Raw genomic sequence first — 24236 nt, forward strand, 5'->3', positions numbered from 1 at the left:
TGTTATTGCCACTCCTACAGCACTGGGACACCCTGGGTGCCAACTGTCAGTACTGAAGCTAATGATGACAAATGCCTTAGTCTATGCAGATTGTGGTGTTGCGTGACTGCAGTGATTACTTTAGCTGTTTTCCTGACTTAACCCTTAAAACAAGCAAGCTGGCGAAACTTCAGATTTGTTCATTAAGTGACATAAAAGGGCTCTTTAAAAGTGAATTATCCACATTGCTGATGAAAAGAGATTTCATATACTATTTCATTGCTGAATTAAATAACCCAGTGTTTGCTAGATTACAGTTAATATCAATTGGGCAACCACATTTTTCTAATTCCCATAACATATGTGCGATGAGGTTAGAAGGCAACAAAGGATGTAGATTTTGTTTTAAAAAAAAGGCTATTTAGGATCTTAAAGTCCAAATAGACATAAATATTCTTGTTGCTTAACTGCATCTCATGAGCAAAGCAAAATGTGTGTGTTTGTACTTTGCCAAATGGTGGCGTGGGATTCCAAACAAAAGAGCAAAATGTAGTGTTACTTGCACAGATTTCCCCAATTTGTTGCTTGAATGGGTTTTGAATAAGGTCCAGGACTTACACAAAGGAGGCTTTTCTTTGCTTGAGTTTGTCCCATCTGTGTCATCTGGTCATTCTTCTGTACTAAGTGTCACAATATGAATCCGAATGTACTAGACAGTTGCTTTATGAACTGCTTCTGGAGCTTGGTGGAGTTCATAAGTTGTCAGATCTTTTGTGCAGCATTCCCAGTTGGTGCATGTGTATTCTGTTGAGCATATTATTATGTAATTCTGACTAATGACGCTGTGATTGTTTCTCAATGGAATGATTTATTTATGCAGTTTCTGACCAGCTTCAGCTACTATTCACCTATACACCTAATGTATACTTCCTTGTTTCCTTTTTGGAACCAGTAGTGCAGAGCAGAGTGTTCTGTTTCTTTGAATATAGTTATCTTGCATACCTCAACCTCAGTACAATATTATATTAAGTTGGAAATAATCATGTTTATACTGCAAAGGACAACAACATCAGTATAGTTGAGAATAGTTGTTGTTTAGCCAAAATCTACAGTTGGTAACATTCGCAGTTTAGTAAACTACGGTATCAGAATGCATCCAGATAGATATTCAGGAAAGAAAATAATATGATGTAAACCCATTAACATATTTCAAAAAAAATTTTTGCAGAGCTAAATAACCATGACCAACAGGGTCTAGGACCTATTGTTGCAACATGGAATTTGTCTGTGTAACTCATTTTGATCAGCACACAACTGATGGTCCATACGAGCTCCTCCTAAGTGCAGTTTTTCTTTGAATTAGCACTTTCACTTTTTCAGCCTGGAAGAAATAATACCAATCAAAATTGCCCTGGATTCATATTTTCACTGTATGAAACCCATTGCCAAATGAATATTGTATACCAATTCGATATTTGAATGAAGTTTACATATGCATGTCAAGAGGTTATCCACTGTGAGCCTTATTTAATTTTTGTACAGATATGATTTTAAGTATATTTTCAAAAATTAATTCCTCAAAAACTCAATTATTTTTATACATGGAAAGTTTGGATTAATGCTTCAACTTTGTAGCATTATCTTCCTTTATGTTGAATTAACATTAAATATTTGCAAGGTTTCCTTATTTTTAATTTTGATCTGGCAGATGGGGCTGCTCAGCTGTGGTTGGCAGCTCATCCAGGAGAAGAAAAACTCTGGTCTCAAACCTCCACTGCCTTGCAGCTATACCCATTCATGGGGAAGGCTTTGGGATTAAACCCCAAGGAAATATCTGGAGCTGGAGTCCTAAGGCAGTCATTTGAGTTCAATGCTCATGGCAACTCCTGCAATGCTGCTGGGGCCAAATTGTATTGGTTTCTACCATTTCTTTGGATTCATCAGCTGTGTGGAGAGTGGGAGCCTGCTACATGGGCAACAGCTTGCTCTCCATATCATATTTATCTGGCTTGCTTATCACGTAGACAGCTGGGATGCATCGTCCATGGTCAACCTTGACCAACAGAAGTCCCCTGTTAATTTGGATTATTGTTTACCAAATTGATAGAAGTGTACATTGTCTTATAGATTTAGTGTTGTTTGTGTTGTTCAAATTTGATGTTATGGCACAGTGGGATAATGAAGTGGTACAGCAATGGCACTGAGCAGGAATGTTCTGGTGATCCAGGTTAGATCCTGACCCAGGGTACTGTCTGTGCAGAGTTTGCACACTCACAGTCACCACATGAGTTTCCCTCTATTTCTGCAGTCTCATTCCACATCACTAAGTTGTGCTGGTTGGTAGATTAATTGGCTATTGTAAGTTAGCTATATGGGTGTGTGGTTGATTGAGAATAGGTTACAGAGAGATAAATGGGAATGGGGCTCATTATGAGTGTAGTGAAGGTTAACTTAGAGTGGAAAGCCAATGGACTGATAAATTGTCAGGAAACTTGCCAAATATGAGAAATATCCAATAATAACTAAGTTTATCCAGAAAATTAGGAAAACGAGATTGAAGTGACATTCTTTAACAGCACACATTTATGTCATTCTTTTAACCATATTTTTGCATAGAAATGGGATTTTGTAGCAACTGTTCTTTTACAGTGTTCAATTGAATTTTGATGTTTTCAGGTAAAAATTGAGAAAATTTGGTTATTCTACACAAATTTCAGTTTGTAAAATTCAGCCTGTCATTTGTCATATTGATTGAGTCAGAGAAGGAAATGCCTTTCAAGATATTCTTTTAGAACCATTCTTGTCATCTGAAGTTTCTCTTTGACATTTGCTCCATGAGTTCTGCCTGTGTAAAGTGATAGTAACTGGGTAATTGATAGACTATTCACACAAACTAGTTTTGATGTTCAAAAGCCAAGATTTCTGGACAAGTGATTCCTTGGACTTGACACCTCAACTACAGCAGAGGTTCTTTAAATTATCATTACTTTTTCATTATTTATACAGTAGTTACAACTGTAACAACCTAGCACAAAGCCACAAAACTAACTATAGTAGGGGATTATCTGCCATTAAATGATAGTTAAGTCTTTGAAGAGCTTTTCAGAAGTATGTTCAAGATTAACTACTTTCTTTTCTCGAGCCAGTTGTCAAAACTCTAATCACTACTGCTTAGCAACTCTATGAACACTTTGACAACTTAGCACTGAAATGGATCTTTTATTCTAATTGTGCTTCCTTGTAAAATATATGTATCATTTATGTTTAACTTATGTTTTCCTTGTGATTCTGCTGCAAGTTTTTTATTACACCTGTACCTAAATGTACTTCTGCATGTGACAATAAACTTAACTTTGACTTTAAACAGTGATAACCCCACAGAGGAAATATTACTTACTTACAGTAAATTTCTGATGTTAGTAACTTTATGAAAGGCACCATAGAGATAGTTTATCATCAGCAACTGTGTTCATGAGGATTCCACTGCATAATCAGAGGAATCAGTCATTTCAGTCAACTGGTTTCATTCAGAATTCTTATCAAAGATTTTTTTCTTCAAAAATCTCAGTATCTGATGTATGACTCCGGTCATCAACTTTGACTATCTTGACTCTTGCAGCTAATTCTCAACAGGGGAAACTTGACAAATCTTTTGAGTGCAGTATTAACTCCAGAGAGATCTTTTCTTGGGTGGAGCAGTGAAGTATCAGATCATGTCCTAAACCTGGGCATTGAAAAATCAGCATTGCCACATCAAATAGCGTGAAAAATGTGCTATATAAAGTAAGTGCAAAAAAAATTACCTTCATCATTACAAGGAATGACATTAATGAAAACTAAACCACTCACCTCCCCCAGCATTTTTACAGTGTACTTTTAAAAGACATTTGTCTACATTCATTCACATCACGGCAAACAAAATGAAGAAGGATAATTATTCCACAAAAACTCCCAGGAAATGGTTACAATGATTAACGTATAGTACATAATCAAAGTGATCTGTTAACTGGGAAGATGGTGAAAATATGTATGTTTTGCATAATGAAAGTGGATTCTCATGGCAGCCTATCCAATCCCATCAACTTTCTACTAGTATGAAGACCATAGGACATAGGAACAGAAATGGCCAGTCATCCAATAGAGTCTGCTCCACCATTCCATCATGTCTGATTATTATACCTCTCAGCCCCATTCTCCTGCCTTCTCCCCATAACCTTTGACACCTTTACTAATGTAAGAATGTATAAACCTCTGCTATAAATATACCCAATGACTTGGTCTCCACAACCATCTGTGGCAATAAATTTCACAGATTCACCACCTTCTAGCTAAAGAAATTCCTCCTCATCTCTGTTCTAAAGGGACAACCTTCTATTCAGAGGCTATGCCCTCTGGTCCCAGACTCCCTCGCTATAAGACATCCTCTCCATGTCTACTATATCTAGTCCTTTTAGAAGACAGAAGAGAACATGGAACAAAAAAAAAACTCTGCTAGAAGAACTCATTGGGTCAAACAACACCTATGGAGGCAAAAGATATACTAAGTTGTGGGGGGGGGGGGGGGGGGAAGGTAGTGTGCTCTGAGCAGAAAATTTTTATGCACCCTGAAAAGTGCATGGCACTTTAATAAAAAGTTATATAAAAGAAAATTTCAGCCATGCGGCAACGATGGCTATGTGCAAGGGAGCATTTCAGATACTACATAGCTGCCATCCTCGCGACTTAGCGGGAACAGTCCAATGGAACTAGAAGGGAACAGGATGATGGGAAAGGTGAACAGAGGGAAAAGAGACCTAAAGTCAACCTGTGAGACCCTGTGAGAGAAAACACCAGAATGTGTATTATCTGAAATTTGAAGTTCAATGTTCATTACATTGGATTGTAAGCTAACCAAGCAGAATATGAAATGTTCTTCTCCAATATTCATTAGGCTTTTCTGTAGCAATGAAGAAGGCCAAGGACTGATTGGTCAATATGGAAGTGAAAGATAAAGATTACTCAGAAAAACCATCAGAACATTCATTGTTTCATCTCATTAAAGCTTCCGCCGTCTTTCTATCTGCCAATTACCTTGAAGTGGTGTGGGTAGGATGACTTAAGGATTTCAATGAACATAAATACCAGATAATTACCATCAAAGAAAGCTTACTTACTTCACAATGTTTTTCTCTAAAATCCTTGTGTTTATTTCTGGTGATAGCCTTTCAACTTCATTTGATTCCTCTATTCTGCAAAACTCCTGATCCCCCTGTTATAGTCAGGCTGGCTGAAAACCACTCCTTTTTATTGATAATGACTGAAGGCAGTCATATGGATACCATGAAGATGGCTGGTCATGGAGAATTCACCTGCTGACTACCTGCAGTCTTTGGTAGCTAGCTACAGGGTGGACCTGAAGCTACTGCTAAACAACCAGTCGTGGGAGAAGAAAGGCTGACACCATCAAATAATTGCATTTTCTAGCTCCCCATTGCTGCAGACACTCTCCACAACCATTGATATCCCTGCACCCATACTATGGCACATAAATAACTTGTATATGATGTCAGACTGCTCACTGTTCAATTTGTCATTTTTCTTGAAAATTAGCAGCCTCCTGTTGTGCAACAACAATCAGAGCCCTGATTGGCACAGTTTCTATCTGCATCTCAAATGAGGTTGAAAACTGCTCTGTAAGCCCTGAACAATGGAACTATTAATGCCAGCTGACAATGAGGTACATATCACTTCCATACAGAAAGGATTACCTGGGCTCACATAAACTCAAGGTTGGAGAAGGACATCCTCACACTCATCAAGATCATTTGCATGTTGTGAGACATGTATCATCTTATATATCTGCATACCCATGTATGCCCTCCTATTGTGGTCTGACCTAAGCCCTCTAGGATAGGACTGATGTACATTTCTCCTCCAGGAGTCTGGCACACATGTTTCTCAGTCCATCTTGGATAACTGCAGCCACTTGTGTCAAGTATCTCTCTACATGAAGTATCTACCATGATAAAATCTGCTTATCCCCTTATGCCAGTATCAAAAACTGGTATTTAATGATATTTAGCTCTTATAGAATGTTATTCCTTCCACAGGATAGGATAGAGTGATGAATATGTGGCTTCTCCTGAGACTGTGCAATGATAAAGGAAAATAAAATGGCTGTCATGAGGCACACCTAGCAGTTAAAAATATATCCATATAAATTTCATCACTGTGAGGAGAGGAAGGATTTTAAAGATCATGCGGACTGGCATTTTTCGGTATACATGGCATTCTCAGGTCTAGCATTGGTGATGTCCAATGTGAGAAGAATAATGTGAGCTGGTAAGTGTCACCCAGTAGCATTCACATCTACAGTGATGAAATGCTTTGAGAGGTTGGCCATGACTAAACTGAACTCCTGCCTCAGGAAGGAGCTGGACCCACTGCAATTTGCCTATAGGTCAACGGCAGACACAATCTCAATGGCTCTGCACACTGCCTTAGACCACCTGGACAAGACAAACACCTTTGCCAGGATGTTGTTCATCGACTATAGCTCAACATTTAACACCATCGTTCCCACAATCCTGATTGAGAAGTTACAGAACCTGGGCCTCTGTACTTCCCTCTGCAATTGGATCCTTGACTTCCTAACCGGAAGACCACAATCTGTTCAGATTGGTGATAATATCTCCTCCTCTCTGATGATCAACACTGGTGCACCTCAGGGGTTTTTGCTTAGCCCACTGCTCTACTCTCTCGAAACCCATGATTGTGTGGCTATAAATACCATCTATAAATTTGCTGATGATACAACCATTGTTGGTAGAATATCAGATGGAGATGAGAGGGCGAACAGGAGCGAGATATGCCAACTAGTGGAATGGTGTTGCAGCAACAACCTTTTGTCAGTGTTATGATCCCAGCCCCCTCCTTCTTGAGAATCGCAAGATTGCTATTAATTCGGGTCTTGGACCCAGGAAGTGAGAGAGAATCCTCAAGGTTTTGGAATGTGTCCTAGCCCCTCAGCAAGACAAAGCAACGGATTTGGCCATTGTTTCTCGGAGACACCTTTGTGGATTGCGATCCTATACTACGTGCCAGCTCTCAGGGCAACGTGGGCTGGGCTACGGAGAGAGATTGCATCATCCCAACCTGATTGACATCTGAGACCCCATGAGTCCAGATAAAAAGAGGGGCTGTAGAGACGGCCCCTCAGACGCACCAGAAGAGACGCTAGCGATCCCGTAATAGCGGGTAGCCATTTGAAGAAAACCACGTGCATGCGGTTCCCGTTGCCTGGGAGCCGGTGGCTGATACCACAGAAACGACTTTCTTGAACTAACAACGGGGAACCAACTCCCCCAACACATCGGATCGGCCTCATCAACAGACCCGGGCAAGTTTCTCTTATCATAAATCTCTCTCTCTCTCCAACAAGTGAAAACCCAGCGGTCCCCAAAGGCTAAAGCCTGCATGAACTTGAGAGACTTTTATATTTCCATCGGACAATATTTTTACCCCTAGACAAAATGATAGAGCTACTTCTTATTGATGATTATTACTATACCCGCGCTTTAGATTGAGTATTGACGACGTATATTATCTGAATGTTTGTATTAACCTTACTTTTGTTCCCCTTTATAAATAAAAACTTTTTAAAATAGTACCATCAGACTTCAACGGAGCTCTCTATCTTTGCTGGTAAGTGACCCAGTTACAGGGTTCGTAACATCAGTAAGCTCTTTTTGAAAGAGCTGATCGTGGACTTCAGGAAGGATAAGATGATGGAATACATACCAATCCTCCTAGAGGGATCAGAAGTGGAGAGAGTGCAGTTTCAGGTTCCTGGGTGCCAAGATCTCTGAGGACCTAACCTGGTCCCAACATATCGATGCAACTACAAAGAAGGCAAGACAGCATCTGTGTCTCATTAGGCCTTTGAAGAGATTTGGTATGTCAACAAAAGCACTCAAAAACTTTTATAGATGTACCATGGAGAGTATTCTGACAGGCTGCATCACTGTCTGGTATGGAGGGGCTACTGCACAGGACCGAAAGAAGCTGCAGAGGGTTGTAAATTTAGTCAGCTCCATCTTGGATACCAGCCTACAAAGTACCCAGGATATCTTCAAGGAGCAGTGACTCAGAAAGGCAGATTCCATTATTAAAGACCCTCAACACCCAGGACATGCCCTTTTCTCACTGTTACCATCAGGTAGGAGGTACAGATGCCCAAAGGCACAGACTCAGCGATTCAGGAACTGCTTCTTCCCCTCTGCTATCTGATACCTAAATGGACATTGATCCCATGAACACTGCCTCACCTTTTTAGTTTATATTATTTCTGTTTTTGCACAATTTTTTTATCTATTCATTATACATATATTATTATTTATTTATTCTTTTTCTGTATTTTGTATTGCATTGAACTACTGCTGCTAAATTAACAAATTTCATGACACATGCCAGTGATAATAAACCTGGTTCTTATTCTGAATCTGACTCCAATGACCATCAGCAAAAGGCCCCCTTCCTACAGATTGGCATGGTTTTCATACCAGATTCTGTATTGAACTGCTTCATTGACATAATTATTATTGTTCATTTGTTATGAACAGGGTTGAGCTCATATGGAGTATTAGAGTACAAGTTGAAAAAAAACTATGTTTATGGATTGCTGATAAGGGTGTTGTTTGTCGGTGTGTGAGTGAGAATTCAAATGAGATCTAATGAGTTCATGGAATTCCTTCCCTCCCTGTCCCCCAGTATTAGTTCTATTTCCATTTCTTATATAGTCATATCTGTTCTGAGCCTTAATTCTGCAGAGAAAGAGACAATTTCTCTCAACGTCATTTATAAAATCAAAGTTAAGATCTAAGTTACAAGGATCTGGGCAACTGTACCTCCCTCTGCAATTGGATCCTCGACTTCCTAACCAGAAGACCACAATCTGTGCAGATTGATAATAATATTTCCTCCTCTATCTTCTCTGTAATCCCCAGCTTGCTCCAATTTTAACAGTACCAAAGTAATCCTGTTCCAGTACTAGGGTGATTGAGATAATTTATCAATTTGTGCTTGAATGAGGCAGCAGGTTTACAGTATTGAGTCAGTAGTTGTGAACCACGTGTTTCTGGAGGAATGGAAACATTGTCAAATAGACTTTTTAAGAACATTTGAATACCACATCCGACCTGCACTGGTACAAATAGTCACAAGTTAATTGCAGCACACGTTTATAACTCCAATTTAGGAACAATCCAGTTTCTAGGCATTTATTTAATATAGTTTAAAGTATGCCAAGAATATGTTTGAGTATATTCTTGGTATAATTATAATTTTAGTAGTAGTTACTGGCATGAACCTATCTCACTTCACACATCCCAAAAGCAATAAAACAATTTGGATTAAATTTTAACAGCAATGGAAATAAAATTTGAAAAAAATTTAAAAATATCTTAAGGCTAACCATCATTATATACAAACTTGTTGGCACTCCATCCAATATGGCTCTCTCAAGGTATTTAATATATTCTTCATGGAAGGTGCAGCCAATGCCAAAGATCTTCCCATGACAAATGGAGCCTAAAATATAGAGTGGTTATGTTAGAACCTTATAAAACATTGGTCTGGTCACAGCTACAGTAAATCATTTAGTTCTACCCAACACATTTCAGAAGTGAATGATAGCACAAAAAAGAGTATAGAGTATGTTAGTCATTTATGCTGTCTCATTTTTTTAAAACTTTTCCTTACAGTTGCAAAAGCCAAACATCAAATTACATTGTATGTGAGTGCTTAGCAAAACTAAATAAGAACATTAAGATGTTACAATTTTGCTTTAGCTGAATCCATGTTAATATTATTTTCTAAAATCAATAACATATCAGACATGACAGATTAAATGTAATTTAGAGAAAATTAAAGTGGTATACTTCGGCAAAGAGAATAAAGAAAGACACTAGGTCAGTTAATCCAGGACTGTGCCTGGCTGGCAGTTGCTCTCTGTGCTAGTACTGTGACCATAATGAACTCTTGTTGCTTAATGCCTTGTAACAACCTGCCAGCCAGAAGATATAAAAGTATATCTTCTAGGTAAATAGGCTTGTGCTAGATGCACAGATAAGGCTAGTGTAATATGAGAGAAGAGATACATGGCATATCTGGGCACTCCGCTCAGAAACTTTCAAATTTCCTTCAGATTCAAGGGGGTGAGTCTGGGAACAGGGTGAAAAGTAAGATGTTCTCCAACATGTTGCAAATTTCCATGCTTCAGTGTGCAGGCATGGAAATCTGGAATGTTCTTCTGTGTGCTGCAGGTAGCTACGGATTCTGCATGGACAAGCAGACATCAACACTTCCATGTCCAACGTACAGCAAAAAGCAAGGTTCTAAAGAGTTGGAAGAATAGAGAGGTTTAGGTTTATGAATACATAAATCTTTGCAGATGACAGGATATATTAAATAACTTGTTAGTAAAGTTTATGGGAATCTGAGCTTCATAAATAGAGATAACAGAAAGATGATGTTCAGATTTTATAAAACAGTGGTCTTGCCACAGTTGCTGCGTCATGTTCAGTTCTGGTTACTGCACTTGAAGTTACTAGAAATAATGCAGAAAATATTAAAACTTTTCAGGAATGATAGGTATCAACTAAAAGCTGAAGAAACTTAGTTTGTTTTTCTTGGAGCAAAGAATGTAGAAGTACTACTTGGAAGTAGTCTATAAGGTAATGATGGGTTAAGGTAAATTGAGAGAAGTTTTTCCTGTAAGCAGATGGTCAAGCATTGGGGACATGTTCAGTATGATGAGCAAAACACAGTGGAAATGTGAAGAAGTTTGTTTTTAACTGTCTAAACTGAATTTAACTGGTGGTGAAAACTGGAATTAGTGAGGACTTTCAGAAAGGAATTGAGTAGGCATGTGAGAGTAGATAAATTTGCAGGACTACGGGAAAGAAGACTGACAAAATTCAATACAGATAGTTGCTATGGATTTGAACTGATTTAAATTCTTCTGTACCAGACTAATTCTGTGATTTTATAATGGATTAGAATTTGCTGATGCTAATGAAATGTTGTGAGAGCTGTCCCACAGAAATGTTCAGATTTGACCTTTGTGAATCTTTTGATGTAATTTACTGCAAAGTGCTCGCTTGATCCTTAATGGTGGGGCGTTCCTCAGAATCAGAACTTTGCAAATCCTCCCCTCACCCGCAAAACCAAATAGGTGGCTAAATTATATCCCCATCAAACCTTTTGTTTTTTTTAAAAAATAGTGTCTCTAACAACTGTTTTTAAAGAAAGGTAAAACACTAAACACCAAAGGACATCAGTATAATTTAAAACTTCATTCAAAAAAATCTTTTCGCATCTTTGCATCTGTTGCTTTACATTCGAATGAATGGAGTAGTTGGTGTATTGCTACAACTTAGGGCTCCACTGCTGAACTCTGTCTGGTGAATTACATTGTGTAGTCAGGAATCCACAGCAAAGAATGGCTAGTAAATCTGTGTTCAGCAGATATCCTAAATTTTGTTCTCTTCTCCAGGCAATTCCACCCATAATTTCTCAACAAAATTCAGGCCATTATATTTATGTTTAATTTATGTGTAATTATGTTCTAAATAAAAGATCCACAACAGATAATTGTAAGTTAGTAGAATAGTTACTGTTTGAGTGCATAGGCTGAAAATGATATATATTTGATGCTGGTAAAATCAGAATGTTTAACAATGTCCTGAGTGGTGCTAGCTTTTCAACAGTGACACTGCATTTTAGGTGTCTAAACACAAAAGAACGACCACATTGGATGAATGCTGGTGTTGACACCACCTAATAAGCAGGGATTATGCGTTTACAGAAGAAGTAATATGATAGGTCAAGTATAAGAGGCTCTTCTCAAGAGCACTTCACCACATAATGAGTGATTGACTCGGGAGTGCGGAGCTGCCATTCTTGGCTTCATTTCGGTGTTGATGCCTGTTTCACTGCACCAAAGCCTTCTTGATCATGTTCAGCTGCTCTGTTCTCATGTGATGAATAATGGTGGGCAAAAGCTGCTTTTCTGTCTCATTTTTCTTGCTAATTTACACATCCAAACATTTTTTTGTCTGCATTCCCTATTTGCCATTCTCTTTTGTCAATTCACCATTCTCTATTGCCTCCAGGCAATGAACTAATTCCATCTTCTGTAATTATTGCATGTTTTACACCTGTCTGTATGATATAGACAGTCTTGTTTCTGCATTGGAGCTATTTTATGGAAACAGAAACCACTCTTCCCATCCAAATAAAAGTTATATCAAAATAATAAAGATTTCTTACAGAACTCCTTGACCTTTTGCATTTTACAAAGGCAAGTAAGTGCTACAGCTTCAGACAGTTTGTCTTCAAACAGTGTGCTAAGGAGCACTGCCCTGAGCTTTTGTTTAGCTAGAATGAAACAGTGGCAGTAGTCATTTTTGGATCATTAACATCTTGAATACACAGTAACATTCAATAGTCTTTTTTTCAACAGCTGTACTTACACTGTAATAGCATCTTATTAAATTTAGGTCAAGCATACTCTAAAGATTATCACAACGAGAAAACTGTTTGAAAAGTTACCTGTTTAAGGAAGCAATTCATTAAATTTTAGTTAAGTGACAGATGCAATTCATCGCTTGATCTTTAAGTTGCCTATATCCAGAGCAAGAGCCTTTTATAGTCTAGCTCCTCAGTCTATAAAACCCAGTTGAATAAACGAGGCCTGTTTTATATTTCAGCTCAGCCGCAATCCAATTAGGAGTTGAACAAGGGTCAAATTAAAGAGACTTTACGCTTCATGTTTGCATCATTAGCTTTAGAATATTTTGTGTGTGGGGGAGGATAATGGGAAGGGATAGACTCAAAGCTGTCATCTACCATGTGGTGCAGTACTGAACTGAGGGAGACACAGCAGGCTAGCAAAAATATTTCTTGTATTATGGGGCTATAGTGCTGTAGATCAGCTGGTATATAGTTGTTTGTAAAATGGCGGGGGGGGGTGTGGACTGTGGGGAGAATAGTGGGTGGGGAGGTTACAGGTGCAACCTGGGGTTACATCAGAAGCAAAAGCCCAGTTGTACAACCATTCTTTTCTTGTGGCATGTTGCTTTTACACAAATCAGTCAGAACCCTCCTGAGCATTCATTATCTTGGATACAAAAATTCTAATCAGATTGCCTTCTGTTAGTTCTCTGCATTGAAGGGATTTGTTTAATTTTGACCAGAACTTATTTAAAATTGTACTTTTGATTTGCTTCATATTTAAAATTGAAATTGTTTACTTACTGAATGCTGAACAAATATACTTAAGCTAATTATTGTTTGCTTACTCAGTATACCTGTACACTCTATATTTATTACAACCATGTACATGAAATACAAATTGAGATTCAATTAAGTTTCCAACAGCTTCCTCTAAAGTACCCTTATGAAAATATTATAATTCATTTTGTAAGTGTAAATAATGTTTTTAATTAAGAAGGAATATATTTATTTTCTATTTTTTGTATAATTCTCAGCAAATCAGGAACCATGTACTTGTAAAGATTATATTTCAGAACTATTCTTGGCAAATATTTAACCCTCAGAAGAGGTTAATCTGGAACATATTTCTGACAGTTTTTCTATTAATCTGTTACTGCGTGGGAAAGTAATTTCTAATCTCACTTTAGAGTTATTAATTAGTTGTAACTCCATCATTGTTTATCAATCCCAAAATGCCCTCAGTTTAGCATTTTATTCAAAGTTTGGATGCTTGAACAATGTTGCACTCTATCAGTACCACAATGAAAATTTCCCTAATTGTTACTCCTTCCCCTTCTGCTAACTCCCTTCTCCTCCTCCTCCTGCAACAGAAGCACCAGCTGAGTATCAATATTTGACAGTCAACAAAGACACATTTCATCGGCAAGGCTTTATCAGTTCTCAATGTTTTTATGAGTAGAAATCACTGAAGGTGAGACTTCTGCCTTGCCATGGAGGATTCTTCCTCATAATTGGCAGAAGTTCCCACTGGGTGGATTGCAGTCAAGGAAGTTTGAATTTATTTCAAAGGTGAGTAGCACACTGGTAGTACTCATCCCAGTCTGCAAAAAACATGGACTATTGCATCCGTTGGGTAACTTCTGGATAAGTACTATTCTGGAGCTATTCACTTTCAGACTGGCCAAGGATATGATAATTTTATTTTTGTAATTCTGGTACCCAAGGGAGCTTTCCATGCTGATGGCATGCAAAATAGCTATTTTTACATCACGAATAATGATCTTCGATCTGCAAATCTATAAACAAATCTATAAATTTATATAAATTATTTATTTATATAAATCTATAAACAAGGCAGCTTTAACAACAGCAAGGGCTAAACTGTCCCGAGCCATCAGAGGGGCAAAGCGTGCACATGCCCAGCTAATCCACAGTCACTTCCAGGACAGCGGCGACACGTGGCACATGTGGAAGGGCATCCAGGACATCACCAATTACAAGACAACATCACCTGACTGTGCAGGTGATGCCTCCCTCCCAAATGCGCTGAATAACTTCAATGCCTGGTTTGAGGTGGAAAATGATGTGGCAGCGAGGAAGTCCACCCCTCCTACAAATGACCAGGTACTGTGTCTCTCCATGGCCGACGTGAGAAGAACCCTGTGCAGGGTCAACCCACGGAAGGCTGCTGGACCAGACAACATCCCTGGTAGAGTGCTCAGTGGATGTGCAGACCAGCTAGCAGATGTTCTCACTGACAACTTCAACATCTCCCTAAGCAGCGCCACCATTCCAATGTGCTTCAAGGCCGCCACCATTGTCCCCATGCCGAAGAAGTCTTCAGTGTCCTGCCTAAATGACTGCCGTCCCGTTGCACTTATATCCATCATCATGAAGTGTTTCGAGAGGCTCATCATGAGGCATATCAAGACTCTGCTGCCCCCTCACTGGACCCCCTGCAGTTTGGATACCATCTCAACCGCTCAACAGATGACGCCATTGCCATCACCCTCCACCTGGCCCTAACCCACCTGGACAAAAAAGACACATACGTTCGGATGCTGTTCATAGACTTCAGTTCAGCATTCAACACAATCATCCCTCAGAAACTGATTGTAAAACTGAGCCTACTGGGCCTGAACACCTCCCTCTGCAACTGGATCCTAGACTTCCTGACTGGAAGACCTCAGTCAGTCTGGATCAGGAGCAGTATCTCCAACACCATCACACTGAGCACGAGGGTCTCCCCAGGGTTGCGTGCTCAGTCCACTGCTGTTCACTCTGCTGATCCACGATTGTGCTGCAACACACAGCTCGAACCATAACATCAAGTTCACCAATGACGCGACCGTGGTGGGTCTCATCAGCAAGAACGACGAGTCAGCTTACAGAGAGGAGGTGCAGCGGCTAATGGACTGGTGCAGAGCCAACAACCTGTCTCTTAATGTGAACAAAACAAAAGAGATGGTTGTTGACTTCAGGAGGGCACAGAGCGACCACTCCCCGCTGAACATCGACGGCTCCTCGGTAGAGATCGTAAACAGCACCAAATTTCTTGGTGTTCACCTGACGGAGAATTTCACCTGGTCCCTCAACACCAGCTCCATAGCAAAGAAAGCCCAGCAGTGTCTCTACTTTTTGCGAAGGCTGAGGAAAGTCCATCTCCCACCCCCATCCTCATCACATTCTACAGGGGTTGTATTGAGAGCATCCTGAGCAACTGCATCACTACCTGGTTCAGAAATTGTACCATCTCGGATCGCAAGACCCCGCAGCAGATAGTGAGGTCAGCTGAGAAGATCATCGGGGTCTCTCTTCCTGCCATCACGGACACTTACACTACACGCTGCATCGGCAAAGGACCCCATTATGAAGGACCCCATGCACCCCTCATACAATGTCTTCTCCCTCCTGCCGTCTGGGAAAAGGCTGCGAAACATTCGGGCTCTCACGACCAGACTACGTAACAGTTTTTTCCCCCAAGCTATCAGACTCCTCAATACCCGAAGCCTGGACTGACACCTTCCCCTACTGTCCTGTTCATTATCCATTGTAATGCCTGCACTGTTTTTGTGCACTTTATGCAGTCCAGTGTAGGTCTGTAGTCTGGTGTAGCTTTATCTGTGTTTTTTTTATTACGTAGTTCAGTCTAGTTTTTTGTACTGTGTCATGTAACACCATGGTCCTGAAAAACGTTCTCTCATTTTTACTATGCACTGTACCAGCAGTTATGGTCGAAATGACAATAAAAGTTGACTTGACTTGACTTGAAATACTGGTTTGCTTAGTGTTCCTAGAGCCAAGCAGGTAAGAACTGGTGATACGGCCTTTTGCTTTTACACATCAAAAATCTGCAATATTCTACCAACTGAGATATGCCTGTTTAGTGCTATAGAATGTTTCAGAATACCTCTAAAAGCTCATTTAAAATTTGCCCTACTTATAGGATTACTAAATGCCTGTTGATGATGATTACATTTATATAATTTGGTATATTCAATTACATTTTATTCTATATAATGTTTGTCAAAATGTTTAACAAAAATAATTAGTGCAAAAGAGGAATAGTGAGGCAGTGTTGATAGACCATGCAGAAATGTGAAGGAGGAGAGGAAGAAGTTTTCCTAAAACATTAAGTGTAGATCTTCAGGTGCCTGTACCTCTTCCCAGGTGTTAGTAATGAGAAGAGAGCATGTCCCAAATGGTAGAAGTCCTTAATGATGGATGTCACCTTCTTGAGGCACTGCCTATTGAAGATATCCTTGATGGTGGCAAGTGGTCTGTCTGTGATGGAGCTGGCTGAGTCTTCAATCCTCTCCAGCCTCTTTCAGTCCTGCACGTTGGAGCCTTCATATCAGGTGGTGATATGAAGACTGGACTGACACCAACTTACTGCCCTCTACTGTGCCTATTGTCTTGTCTATTATTTATTGTAATGCTTGCACTGTTTTGTGCACTTTATGCAGTCCTGGGTAGGTCTGTAGTCTAGTGTAGTTTTTTTTTTCTGTGTTGTTTTTACGTAGTTCAGTGTAGTTTTTGTACTGTCTCATGTAGCACCATGGTCCTGAGAAACGTTGTCTCGTTTTTACTGTGTACTGTACCAGCAGTTATGGTCGAAATGACAGTAAAAAGTGACTTGATTTGACTTGACTTGATTCAACCAATTAGAATGTCCTCCACTGTGGATTGTAGAAATTTGCTAGTGTTGGTTGCAGATCAAATATCCTCAAATGCCTCATGAAGTATAGCTGCTGGCGTATCTTCTTCATGATTATATCACTTGGCCCAAGATAGTTCCTCTGAGATGTTGATACCCAGGAATTTGAAGCTGCTTATGCTTTCCAACACTGACCCCGCAATGAGCTTTGTTGTGGTGCTCTGACTCCCTGCTCTTGCTGTTGTTGAGTACAAGTTCTTGTTGCAACACTATCTCACTCCTGAATGTTTCCTCAATAACATTTGAGATGAGGCAGTTTACCATGTTCTTCTTGTGCACCAGTATGATAGATGCCCTTTAAAAAAGGTGGGAACTTCCAACGACAGCAGTGAGAGATTGAAGATGTCCTTGAGTATCTTCATTCTCTGAAGCTTAAACAGCCAGATTTTCAGTACCCTGCCAGATAGAGCCTGACCACTTTGCAAAAATTCACCCATTTGAAAGATGTTCTGAAATCAGCCTCTGAGAAAGATATCACATCGGGAATTTGCACAGATGTAATTTTATTGTGCCTTTCAAGGTATACATAAAATGTATTGAGTAATACATTTCTGACATTTATGCTGTTAAGTTTCACCTTATAGAAAATAACAGTACGCAAATCCTGTTGCAACTGCCATCCACCTGATCGTTTCTAATTTCACATTGAATTGCCTTTTTGCTCTCATGATGGCTTTCCATTGATCATACCTAGATACCTTGTAGGTTTCTGGATCCCGGTCTTGAAGGCCCTCAACTGATAGCGAATCCACTGGTTCATCAAGGGCATCTGATTGGGGATGATTGGTATGTTCTTAAAGACACACACCCATCCACACAGGATTTAATGAAGTCCATGATGACTGTGACATGTTCATTCAGATCTGAAGATGAATCCCTGAATATGGTCCAGTCCACCAACTCAAAGCAGTCCTGTAAGTGCTCTTCAGTCTCCCTTGACCATATATATCTTGTAAACTGATACTGCAGTTCTATATGCTTTGAGTTGAAGTACAATCAGGTGACTGGACTTGCTAAAGTGTAAATAGGGGATGATATGCAAGCATTCTTGATGGCGATGTAACAGAGATCAAGTGCTTTGTTTTATTTCTATATTTATTCAAAAAGAGTATTCTGCAGGATTTCACAGAGGCAAAAGAAACTATTCTATTCCTCTTATCTCTTAATACGAGTTTCTAAAATGATTATACGGTAGATGCAGAGAATGTTCACATTTGTAGATGCACTAATTATAAGAAAGTCACCAAAAGGTAATAAAGAGAATCCAGGAAAAAGTTATTTACGTGAGGAATAGCAAGAATATAAAATTTGCTATCATAGGAGTAGGTTGAAGCGACTAATGTAGATGCCTCTAAGAGGAAGCTGGACACGCTTATGAGAGAGGAGGGGAAAGATGATTATATTGATAGACTTTGAAAAGGAGGCCCAAGTGGGGCATAAATGTTGATGTGGATTGTCAGGCTAAATGGCTTGTTTAAATGCTGTAAATCCTACTTGTCCAAGAGGAGAGATTAGTAGTAGAAAGCATGGTTAAATTGAATTTTTTTATGGGGAAGCTTAAATAAGAAAGATGAGCTAAAGCAGCAAAATGTGTTCTAGAGTGAATTCAAATGTACAGTATGTAATCCAGGTGACTGAATATCAGGCTACCAATGATACAATAAGATCATTGGAATCACTGGGATTGTACAAGAAGCCATAGTTAGAAAAATATTAAATTAACATACATATTGTACTAAGATCTAATAAAGCATCCTTGATTCTTAATTAAGGTGGAAGGAAAGTTTGAAGGGGGAAGGAGTAGCAGTGGTTAGAGCAGTGTTCAATGCAGGCTGAGGGTATCATTGTCCAATGGTCATGTTTGAATAAAACATTAACTCTCCTCTCATGCTGCCAGATCTGCAGAATATTTCCAACATTTTCTATTTTTGCTTCAGAGAAATGGAGAACTGAGGAGTGTGTGGGATCTTGAAGCTTGAGATGGTGTTTAGAAAGTCAGAGATTTCAACACCAAGTATATAGTCATAGATCTGAAGTCTAATAAGGCTTTAGAATGTTGATTGTGGGGTAGGTGGACCAAGTCATGGATAAAGGTTTTAACGGCACTGAGATAGGAGAGAAATGGACAGGTTTATAGAAGTGGAAATAACTATTTTTCTTGATGTATGCTTTGATGAGATCAAATTCCATGGTGTTCCAAGATTAAATCACTGGGGCATTACAAGCTTTTTGAAGGAATATACTTAACAATCATTAAGAGCAGGCACAGTGCAGTTTCTGCATATTCAGCAATTAAAACAAATTATAGAGTTGGCTGCTCAAAGACCTACTTTAGAAAGTTTCCATTATTCTATCCAATATCCAGATTACAATTTATGGACAAATAATACAGCTGAGGCCCTCTAGTGGAGGGTGTTCCTTGCAGCTGGAAATCCTTCTTATCAGAGAAACATCCAGTGAGAAAAAGCAGATCAATTTGCTGAAGCCATCTTCTAGTAGATGATGCAAGTAAGTAGAATGCACAATTTGTCTTGCCACAAGAAAGAGATGATAGCAAATCATACAATCTAATTTTTTGGATAAAAACAAAAACAAAGACAACATTGAGGGGAAAAAAACTTTTTCATAGACTTGAGGCATTGAGTAAGTTCTACTACAATTTATCAAGTAAGTGTCACCTGTTATACATCCAGTAATAAAAGTAACAGTTACTGGGAATGCACACTAGCAATTGTCATCAGTATTAACCCTTAGGACCATCCTGAATGTTTCTTCTTCTCTAAAGATTCCCAGGAGTCAATGGGGAGGTTGCAATTTTCTAAAGGTTTTGAAAATTTCTTGTATTTTTTTCCTCTGCTGACTTGGTAATTTCTTCCTTTGATTGAGTTTGGAACAGAATACCTGTTTTGGGAACCTGGTGTCAAGCATGTGAATAATTTGTAGGAGCCAATTCATTTCAATTAAGGCCTCAACGTTGAAAATAATAGCATGGGAGAGGACACTGGCATTGGTTCACTGATCTTGCTCAGGGAGTTGGGTTTGTAGATGATATGTCTCCTGTTCCTTAAAGCATCCAATGTACCTTGTCCAGTTTCAGAAGTACATAGGAGAACAATAATCATTGCTATTTAGTAATCCTTGAGTTTAGGGTTAATGTCTTTTCCTTGAAGGGCCAAAAGCTATGCTAGTGCATTAATGTTGGTGTTTAATCTCATTATTGATATCCACTTCTGCTGAAAGTATCATTTCAAGATATGGGAAGTGATCTGTATTATCAAAGGTCTCATCATAGATCTCTGTTTTTGAGAGTAGGTGTTGTACAACAGAAGCAGATTTAATAGAGGATTTTTATTTTGTGGATGTTGAGTGTAAGATCCATCCTTATGTATCCTTCTATGAAATAATTGAGGGTGACTTGAAATATCACAGTCAGGTTTATTATCATTGACATGGTGTGAAGTTTGTTATATTGTCGCAACATTACAGTGCAAAATATTAAATTACTGTAAATTTAAATAGATAGATGGGTAGGTAGATTAAGTAGGTAGACAAACAGATAGATAGATAGAGAAATAGTACAACAGAGAAATTATGATGAAGTGTTTATGGACTGTTCAGAAATCTAAGGGTGGAGAAGAAGCTGTTCCTAAAGTGTTAAGTGTAGGTTTTCAGGCTGGTAGTAATGAGAAGGTGGCAAGTCCCAGATATTGAGAGTCTTTAATGTTGAATGTCATCTTCTTGAGGCTTCGCCTTTTGAAGATGTCCTCAATGTTAGGGAGATTTGTGCCCATGATGGAGCTGGTTGAGTCTACAACTCTCTGCAGTCTCTTACAATTCTCCAAATTGGAGCCTTCATACCAGGTGGTGTTACAACTAGTCAAATGCCACTATACATCTTTAGAAATTTGCAGGTCTTTGCTGACATACCGAATTTTCTCAATCTCCAAATCAAGTAGAACCACTAATATGCCTTCTTCATGATGCATCAATGTGTTGCACCGAGGATAGATCTTCTGAGATATTGACACACAGGAACTTGAAGCTGTTCTCCCTTTCCACAACATCACTCAACCAGCCTATCTTCTCATCAAGATGGTTCACTAAAATTTTACGTTAAGAACTTTCCTTCTTTTTTCCTACATATTTTAAATGTTATTCGCTGTAGCACGGAAAAAACAAATATGTTTGAATAATTGATTAAATAACTAAGTGACATTTCTTAAATCAAACTTAGTTAAATATATCCATTAATTTACCAGTCCTTAAAATCTCACTTATCTTTTTAAGTGGGTTTAATCTGAGAATTTGATTCAGTTGCTGGTTGGTAAAAAAACTGACTAGGAGCGAACATGTTATCTTTGTGCTGACGTAGAATTGTTTTTGAATGTCTGCTGCAGTCAGAAAAAAGAGAACTTTTAATTTTCTTTCCCATGATCCCTAGAGTAGAAAGTTAGAAAAGCCTTCAAGGGTAATAGGAGGCACAATGTCACAAGCATTTTGCTGCTCGGTAGTTTGATGTACTCATTTGCTGATACGAAAAGACGAGAATCAGAAATTGGGTTTGTGTTTTTAGTTTCTTGCAGACTTGCAGGCATATGAACCCAGCCAGTAGGTCATTAACCCTAGAGAAAACAGCTTGCATTAATATGCTTTAATCCTGTATAATTAGTCAAATTACTGCACGCCGACCAGCTTGTCATGTGTTGTCAGATTGGTGTGCACACTGGGGTGTCTAGGTCCCCTTGGAATGCCACTGGGTAGGGAAGCCTTTTGGTTTTAACAATGGTAATCTGAAGAAGGATAAAAACTATCTAAATTTTTAAACAGTTAAAGCATGAACAGTTAAAAAATGATTGAGCAATTAGGATTTCTCAAAACAGAAATCCAAAAACTATTCATTTACTGTTTTCCGTGCTATTTCCAACAAAACTAGGGTTTGCTCATGATTTAGGATTAATAACAATAAAAAGATTTAAACTATATAATTAGAAGAGGATAAAATACAAATTATCTAATAGACTCAAATACAGATTATCAGCTGCCAAAGTGTCCTTCATGGGACCTGCTTCCATACAAAAGGGCATCATTAGCATAAATTTACAAGAGCCCTTGTTCCAACAGCATGGAGAAAATGTGTATTACGTTTGCATTAGCACAGAATTGCTTGTTGTGCTTTTGGCAATGACAGATAAGTCAGTGTAATTCCATATTATGGTGGAAATGATGCTCCAAATTGTGAATGCATCCTGAAGGTGTCACTGACAATAATCTTCAAAGTGTACACTGGGAAACAGGGCTATATGTTTTGCGGATGATATACTGCCAATGACAGGAAGAATTATATGACTGAAGACAAATCTGTAACATGTTATTAAGCAATTTCACGTGAATAACAGGATAAAAGGATAATGGATGAGGGTGTCATTATTACCTTCACGTAGTGGGAAAGCAAAGCAAAGGTAGAGAGACAAGATTAATTGGGGGATGGTGCAGCATTCATTGCTCATGAGCCCTTTGTGCAGCAAACTGGAGCTTTCCTGAAATTCCAGTCCTTTAAATGCTCAGAGCCACATTTAACACACTTGGCAGAATGAGTTGAAAACTGACACGGCGTGTTTCAGTTGCCTCTCAGCTCAAATCCACTAAGTCCCTAAGCATGCCTATCACATCCTTTGTATACTAAAGAACAAAATGTGAAGGCAACTAGCAAGATTTCTTCACAGCAGCTGTTGTTTTACAAGATTTTCGATAAGCCTCTCTCAACCCCTACAGAATATATGAATTTATGAGTTTAGAAGAATGAAAGCTGATTTCATTGTAACATTCTGTAAAGGCTTCATAGTGAGTCAGTGGCTCCAGAACTATGAGGCATTATTGGGATAGAGGGTTCATCATTTCTGGCAGAGATGAGGAGCAATTTTGCCTCCCCATTTGTTTTAATTCTTTTGAGTTTTCTATAGCAGAAAGCTGTGGAGGTTGTGTCAGTAAGCATATTTAATTGTGAGAAAGATAGATTTTTGGATTAGAGGGGAATCAAGGTTATGGAGATTGGACAGGAAAATGCAGTTAATGCCAAAGGTCAGAGCATATTGATTAGTGGAACAGTCTAACAGCCTCCTCCTACTCTTGTGCTTATGTGAATGCTACAAAATACTGGAGCCAGAAGTAAAATTCTTCATCATATTTTTCTAAAAAAATTCACATAATAAAGCAAAACAATCCAACTCAAAAGCTGCTGTTGTAAATATTTGACTTATTTTAACCGCACATGGAAAATAGGTCATATATAAATTGAATTCTGAGAATCCCTACCCAGAATTATCTCAGTCTGTTTTATCTTCATGCAGAAGCTGATGAGCTTGCTAAATATATTTAGAAATTATTTTTATTATGGAATTTAATGATTTTTTAAAAATCACCTATCTTCTTTCATGCAATATTTGTACTTAATTGCTAGCTATTGTGTCATCTAATTTAAACTATTTTAAAGGAAGATATTATGAAAGTGGAGTATTTGCTGTCAGGTTCATCTTAAACATAAAACTTTGTTAAATATAGTCATTGTGATAAGTCCTCCTAGGACTGATTTTCAGTTCACTAAATATGCTGGACATCTGTGTTATGATCATGCGGGACATTTGAATTACTTAAGTGCAATTTGAATAGACCTGTAGTTTTATATCATATATCAGTATTGATTTATAAAATAATTTTGGAAATTCTTCAGGGAAATCAAGAATCTATTTTTTAAAATATCTGTGCCTAATCGATTAGTATGGGTTGTATAATGTAATATTGTGGTAATCTAATACTGTACATTTCCTCAAGCATTGGTAGTTGAACCACATTGAAGAATTAGTTTGGTCTGAGTTTAGCACAAACAACCAATCATTAAAGAAAAGATTCAACCTACTTATAACAGCCATTATGTTTCCCTACTTCAGTTTTTCCACTTTAATCTTTTACCATCTTTGTCCAATATCTGTTCAGTCCCATCAACTGCCTGCGTCTCTGGCTCTGGAATACTCCAGATTAAAATTCCATC

General features: G+C 38.6%; 1 protein-coding gene and 1 long non-coding RNA gene across 6 annotated transcripts in view; one reads left to right on the forward strand and one right to left on the reverse strand.

Moving 5' to 3' along the window:
• Nucleotides 1-12706, reverse strand: part of LOC140726905 (uncharacterized) — a 33057-nt gene extending 20351 nt beyond the window's left edge. For both annotated transcript variants that reach the window (XR_012098753.1, XR_012098752.1), the window contains exons 1-2: nt 12571-12706; nt 9431-9546 (exon numbers count right to left, since the gene is read on the reverse strand). This is a non-coding gene — a long non-coding RNA (uncharacterized lncRNA). The remainder of the gene's footprint in view (nt 1-9430; nt 9547-12570) is intronic.
• The window catches only part of nbeaa (neurobeachin a), a 772475-nt gene that overhangs the window by 604639 nt on the left and 143600 nt on the right, over nt 1-24236 (forward strand). The gene's annotated exons all lie outside the window — the stretch shown is intronic.

Source organism: Hemitrygon akajei, chromosome 4 (genome assembly GCF_048418815.1).
Source record: "Hemitrygon akajei chromosome 4, sHemAka1.3, whole genome shotgun sequence".
NCBI lineage: Eukaryota > Metazoa > Chordata > Chondrichthyes > Myliobatiformes > Dasyatidae > Hemitrygon > Hemitrygon akajei.